Source organism: Penaeus monodon, chromosome 5 (genome assembly GCF_015228065.2).
Source record: "Penaeus monodon isolate SGIC_2016 chromosome 5, NSTDA_Pmon_1, whole genome shotgun sequence".
Taxonomy (NCBI): Eukaryota; Metazoa; Arthropoda; class Malacostraca; order Decapoda; family Penaeidae; genus Penaeus; species Penaeus monodon.
Window position 1 is genome coordinate 28,849,386 of NC_051390.1, and position 7,500 is coordinate 28,856,885.

Sequence of the window (7,500 nt, forward strand, 5' to 3'; positions counted from 1 at the left end):
AGAGACAGGAATCACCATGTCGGGGACGTCTACAGAATATGCGCTACGACGAGGGGCTCTTCGTATACGGCGCCGGGACGGGACACCGGAAGAGGGACAGGAAGGAGGACGCCGCACAGGACGGGAGGTGGATGAGGACGCGCGCCGTGGAGGATGACGTCTACGTTGGGCCGTCAAGCATTTCTCCGGGCGTGCGAGTAGGACAGCCTTGAGGTGGAGCAGTCTATCAGCGCCTCGAGGGCGAGGCGAGGGTAGGTGGCAGAGCAGTGTGACATCTATAAATAGTGAAATCTGCCTGAGCCGGGGTGACATCCATTAATCAAGGAGTTGGCTAGGCAGCTGCTGACCTCCGGGTCATGACCTCACCTTCGGCGATAACGAGAAACGCCTGGAGGGGTAGCCGAGGGCAACAGCTGTGCCCCCACGCCCTAGTTTGGGAGTGACCCAGAAATACCCGAAGGAGCAGTCCGAGTCCGTTCCTTGAACCGCGAACACCTTCCCTCCAACCCATAGGAGCTGACGCCGCCTCCGCCACGTCTACCGCGTCAAGATCCCTTTTAATCTTCGTGTCTGTTCCCTCAATAAAGCTGAGAAACAGATACTGAGTTTTCCTCTGGACCTGCCAGATAATATAGTGGTATTCTAGTATCATTCAAATTAGAGACCATTATACACACATATGTACATATATATATATATATATATATATATATATATATATATATATATATATACTACATATTATAAATATATATATATATATAATATATATATATATATATATACATACACATACAATATACTATATATAATATATATATATATATAGATATATATATATATATATATATATACACACACACACACACACACACACACACAACACACACAACACACACACAACACACACCACACACACACACACACACACACACACACACACACCACACACCACACACACACACACAACACATATAGATATATATATATATATATATATATATATATATATATATATATTTTACTAACACAGACAAACAAACACAAACAAACACACGCGCACGCACACGCACGCATGCACACGCACGCACGCGCACACGCACACGGACACACACACACACACGCAAACGCGCGCGCGCGCGCACACACACACACACACGCACAAATATAATAAAAAAAACTTATTTACATGTCACCAATGATATAATTACTATAGCTAACAACAATTTCAGAAATTCTCTCGTCAACTAATGATGCAAAAGTTTTCACGTCTCCTCTACAGAAGATTGAAAATGACGAGACTATAATAACCAAACCAAACATTTATCTACTGACACCTTCAACTATAACATTGCAAAATTTCTAGTTCCCATTATTTCTTCTTTTACTACCAATCAGTATACCACTGAAAATTCCACAGCTTTTGCAAATGAAACCACATCCCTTAACCTCAAACAACCCACATTATCAAGTTCTGATGTGGAATCGTTGTTTCATCATCATCAATAACGGTATGCTCATGTTTGAGCAGCCGTGGACCTCTCCACCATCCTTCGCCACTAAAACTCGATTTTACGCTTTCTTTCCACTTGTACCACGAACAACCCGCAAATACTTTGATGTTGTCGCTCAGTCTTGCTTCGGTTTGCCTCTTCCTGTTTCCTTTCACCATCCCTGCAGCAATTTTTTCTCAATACTTTACTATTAAAGACCAAAACTTAATTTCTCTTGTTCAAGATGTCCAACAGTCGGTTTACATTTATTTTCCAGCACTTCATCATTCGTCTTCTTCTCTGCCGCTAATTTGCCCGTACTCGTCTGTAACACCACATTCAAAAACTATTGATCTTTACTGTCTATCTACTTTAACACCCAACACTCAGAAACCATATGATGCAATGGAAAACAAAGAGTTCAAAAAACCTCAGCTTTTTCCGTAAGGTAATGCTTCGGTCTTTCCAGATGTTATTGAGGAGCAATTGTGGCGTTTTTTGGGAATGGTAATTCTTCTTTTTTCTCTCCGGTGAATCATCACATGTATTAGTTAAAAAAGCCAAGATAAGTGAACCTTTCACATTTCCACAATCATTCCATTTATGTAACATGTTCATCATTGTCATGCCCGGGTTTTCTTTGAATCTTCATGATCTTAGTTTTTGGCATTTAAAAAACAAGCCAGCCTTTTTGCTTGCTTCCTAACTTATCTAGTAGTTGTGCAGTTTAGTGATACTGCTGCAATCAAAACTATATCATCGGCGTACCTAGATTTGATATTTGTATCCCCAACACCACAGTTCCATCAAAATTCTCTAGGGGCACCTTCATAATTGTTTCAGAATATATATTAAAGAGGGCGGAGACAGAATGCAAACCCCGCGTATCCTTTTTGACTTCGAACCATTTGTTAACCCAGAAGTAGTTCTACAGCTGCTTGGTGTTGGTCATACAAGGGTTTTAGTTGGATGATGGTTTTTGGGAAAACCCCATATCTTTCATGTATTCCCGAGGATACGTGACAACAGTATCAAAAGCTTTGAGTAATCGATGAAACAAAGGTATAGGTCTTTTGATTTCTCTGTTTTTCTCATGATCAATTTTAAATTAGATTGGTTTTTGGGACCCTTTCCAGGGCGAAAACCTGCTTGTTCGTCGCAAATTTCCTCTCTAACTTCAACTTCATTCTTCAGCAAAAATTTCAACAAAATTTTTCTGCTGTGACTTATTAATGCAACTGCCCATCATGTGCATGGAGTGCACACCTTTTTTTGGTATGGGAGCAAAGACTGATTTTACCCAGTCTTTGGCCTTTTTCTTCATTCCATTTTTTTGTACAGGTTTGTAGAGAAGTATTCAACACTTTCGCCAGCATTCCAATTGTTCTGCTGTTATTTCATCTATTCCGGGCTCTTGTATTCTTACTTCCCTTTGGGCTTATAACTTCGTCCAGCAGTGGGGGGGTTCATCCTCGCTCTTGAGCCCAAATTTAAATGTTTTTGTAGATCTTTATTCTTTTTGATAAGTTGGAAAAAATTTATTGATTCCATCTATCTTTGATTCTTTCAACAAAAAACAAGCCATCTTCAGTTTTGATAGGTCCATGTAGGTTTTAAATTTTCGTGTGATGTTTCGTACCCCTTGGTAGGGTCTTCAGTGTTATTGTAAAAACAGTTTTCAATTTTTGGGCAATGTGCATTAAATATTTTTCCTTTCTTGTCGCAATAATCTTTGAATTTGTATTTTGTTTTTGTAAATTCTTTTCAACTGTATTTTTGATAACTTTTTATTTTAGGCATCTTCTTGTTTCAATTTCACTAAGTTTTTTCAGATCCAGGGGGAATTTGTCTTTTTTTTTGGCGATAGTTTTTTTTTTAAGCAGTGCCAGCAGGAGTTCTTTTCCTTTTTCCATAACTCATTGGTGTTTTATCATCTCACATTGATTGAGTTTTTCAAATTTTTTGACACTGTAATTCTGAAATTTGTTATCAAGAGTTTGTAGTCGAGCTTTAGAGGTGGTGTGGACGCTCCATCTTTTTGAGTCTTATTTTAAAGTCGATAGTTAGTAGTTGGTGGTCACTGTTGCAGTCGGCACCAGGTCTGATTTTGGCATTTTTTTATGCAATCTTTTCATTTTGGGTCAGCACAATGTAGTCAATTTGGTTGCGGTTATATTGTCTGGTGGAAAAAACACCGTGTACAAGTGTCTTGGGTGGTGTTGGAAAAGGTATTGGCTATAACTAAATTATTTGTTACAGAATTCAATAAAAATCTTTACCTCTTTCTTTATATCTCTAAGGCCGAAGAATTTTCCACAGGTGTAATGTTGTTAGATTATTTTTTCCTACGTTGGCATTGAGGTCCTCCCATGATTATCTTTACAATCTCTGTTAGGGATTTGTTCGTCTAAAGTATCTGGAGAGCAGTTATAAAAATTTCCAGTTTCTTCATCACTTGCAATGGTGGTGCGTAGCATTGGTATAATACTAATATTATGAGGTTTTGCTTGATTTGACTTTTAAAAATCGATCATTTATTGGGCTGTCCCCAATTAGTGCATTTGCATTTTTTTTGTGAGAATCATAGCAACTCCGTGACTCTAATTTCTCCTTCTTTTTTCCAGAAAAAAGAACGGTCTTGTTTCTTAGTTTTGAAACTCCATTACTTTTTCCAATTGGTCATCACTTATTCCTAGGATTTGAATGGTGTATATACCATTTCGTTTACAGACCGTATGTAATTTACCCATCTCTTCATTTTCCTTACGTCACGTTCCGATTTTTAATGTTTTTCTTAATTGGAACATGTTTTTTTATCTTCTTGTCTTCCAGATGCAGTTTAACATGTCAGCTGGGTGCCCACTGACTAACGCGCCCCCTTGATAACCTACCGCAACGGGCGAGGTGGTGCGTATAATTATCGTTTATGTATGTATCATTGGTGTAGAGTTGTCAGGAGAATATAAAAGTGAGTGGAATCCCCCAGCCCTTCTAACTAGCACCGTCTCCCAACTAACTAGGAGGAAACTTATCCTCTGCCGTCTTTTAAAAACAGTACACGTAATACGCCAGGAACAATTATTGGTTGAAACAAGTAATCAGTTAGAACTGAAGGGGTTGTAACCCAGATATTCAATGCTGCTGCGAAAGTGTCACCGCAAAAGCCCGGTAGAGGGAGCAATAGGGTGCTATCCTTGTTCAAGGGAACCCCAGGGTGCAGTTTATTGTCTTACCCAGGACATAATCGTTGTTTACTAACGTCTTTTTTTGAAACCACGGATATTGTAACAAACAACATAAACAAAACCCACCTCAATAACTTTCGTTTAACAAAAAGATAGATTTAAAAAATCAGTATGGCAGCTCACCAACATTTCCAACATTTACCGTAAACCAACCTTTGTACTGGCCTCGGACTCCATTTTCTCAGTAATATCCCATACACATTTATAAAATCAACAGCATAAAAACATTGATAAATCTGAAGAAATTGGTCCACTTTCCAAGATGAAATGTATTTTCTAAAACATTTTTTTGTAAGAAATGGGTACCCATTGTATTTATCTAATAAAACAACATATCTATGTAGAAAATTTTGAAATCAAGCTAGTGTACCAACTGAAATCAACCGAGTGTACCAACTGGGATCATAGATACATGAAACTGCCATTTATGGGGAAACTAATCCTTGAAATCAGAAGACAGTTAAAAACGCTTTTACAAAACAATTACACTTGAATCATTTAATTTTTGTCTTCAGCAACATTTACACTATAAATTGTACATAAATGCATTTACATATACACATATTTATATGAATGTATATATATATATATATATATATATATATATATATATAATATATATATTAGATAGATACATATGCATTCATACTTATTTATTAGACAATACATACACATACATACATACATAGTATCCATATATAATATATCATATATAAATATATATATATATATATATATATATATATATATGATGTGTGTGTGTGTGTGTGTGTGTGTGTGAGTGAGTGTGTGTAAGTGTGTGCTGGGTGTGTGGGTGTGTGTGTGAGTGTGTGTGTGGTTGTGTGTGTGTGGGAGTTGCTGTTGTGTGTGGGTGTGTGTGTGGTGTGTGTATGTATGTAATGTATGTATGTATGTATGTATGTATGTATGTATGTATGTATGTATGTAGTGGTGTTTGTGTGTGATTACGTGGTGAATGTGTGGTCTATGGTGTGTTGTACGTGTTTGTTTATTTGCTCTCGTGTCGTGTGTGTGTGTGTGTGTGTGTGTGTGTGTGTGTGGGGTGTGTGTGTGTGTGTGTGTGTGTGTGGCTGTGTGTGTTGGGTGTGTTGTGGGTGTGTGTGTTGTGCGTGTGTGTTGTGTGTGTGTTGGTGTGTGTGTTGTGTGATCGTGTGTACACTATACATACACGTATATAAATATGTACACACAACACACACACACACAAACACACAACACACACATATATATATATATATATATATATATATATATGAATATATACATGTATATATATACATATATATATAAATATATATACACATATTTATGATATCTATATATATAAAATACACAGAACTCATGTATCTATCTATCTATCTATCTATATATATTATGTAGTATATATATTTACATAACTTTAATTGTAAACCACCAACTTCCCTTATATGTATGAATTATTTAATCTATATGTATGATGTACATATATGCATCTATATATATATATAATATATATAAAATATATATATATATATATGATATATTCATTATATATACAGTTTAGTTATTTATACCTATATGTATAGATATAATAATATTTATACATATATATGCATATATATATAAATATATATGTAGCTATACATATACACACATAAGCACACACACACACACACACACACACACACACACACACACACACACACACACACACACACACACACACACACACACACACACACACACACACACACATATACAAACACCGGGCGGAGAGGCAATGGCAAACCACCGCTCTAAATTGCCAAGAAAATCATGGAAGCCCATGATCGTCAAGGCCGCGGTGGCCGAATAGTTAGAGCGGCGGACTCAAGACTGTCACGACGGCAATCTGAGTTCGAGGGTTCGAGTCACCGGCCGGCGCGTTTTTCCCTTAGGCAAGGAACTTCACCTCGATTGCCTACCTAGCCACTGGGTGGCCAAGCCAGCCCAAGTCAGTGCTGGTCCCAAGCCCGGATAAAATGGAGAGAATGATTACCTAAAAAAAAGGTAACGCCGGCACTCTCCGTGGAAAGGAACTGGGGACCCTACCACGTACTCACTCCAAGAGCATCACAACATGAAAACTACAATTAAGTATCATGCTGTGACCACGGCGGCTCAGACATGAACCTACCGTTAAAAGAAGAAGATATATGTATATATATTTACATATATATATTTATATGTTTTCCCTCACTGTGTTGTACCTTTCAGCAATAAAGAGGCAAGCCATTATACAAACTATCACTACCCCTGCTAACCATTGTAATAGGGTTCTGAGCCCGTTTTACACACACACACACACACACACACACACACACACACACACACACACACACACACACACACACACACACACACACACACACACACACACATATATATATATATATATATATATATATATATATATATATATATATATATATATATATATATATATATATCGGCACAATATAGTTAACTGGGTCTTTATACTGACCCATGATCTTTCTCAAGAGGCGCAGTTGGTTTGGTAATAATTGTTGATGGTTCTCATCCACTAGCGTATCTCAGTTTGAATTGTCCAATATATGCAAATCCGAGTATGTGCTCACGCGTGCGGGCTGGGCGAAGTGCATGTGCATGAATGCACACGCACGTGCAAAAACACACACACACATACACACACACATGAAATCCGTGCGAATCTGCACACACATTGTGTGTGTGTGTGTGTG

At 37.7% G+C, this 7,500-nt stretch overlaps 1 protein-coding gene across 1 annotated transcript in view; it reads right to left on the reverse strand.

Annotated features, from left to right (window-relative positions):
- The window catches only part of LOC119573149 (caspase-8-like), a 107,358-nt gene that overhangs the window by 64,001 nt on the left and 35,857 nt on the right, over positions 1 to 7,500 (reverse strand). The gene's annotated exons all lie outside the window — the stretch shown is intronic.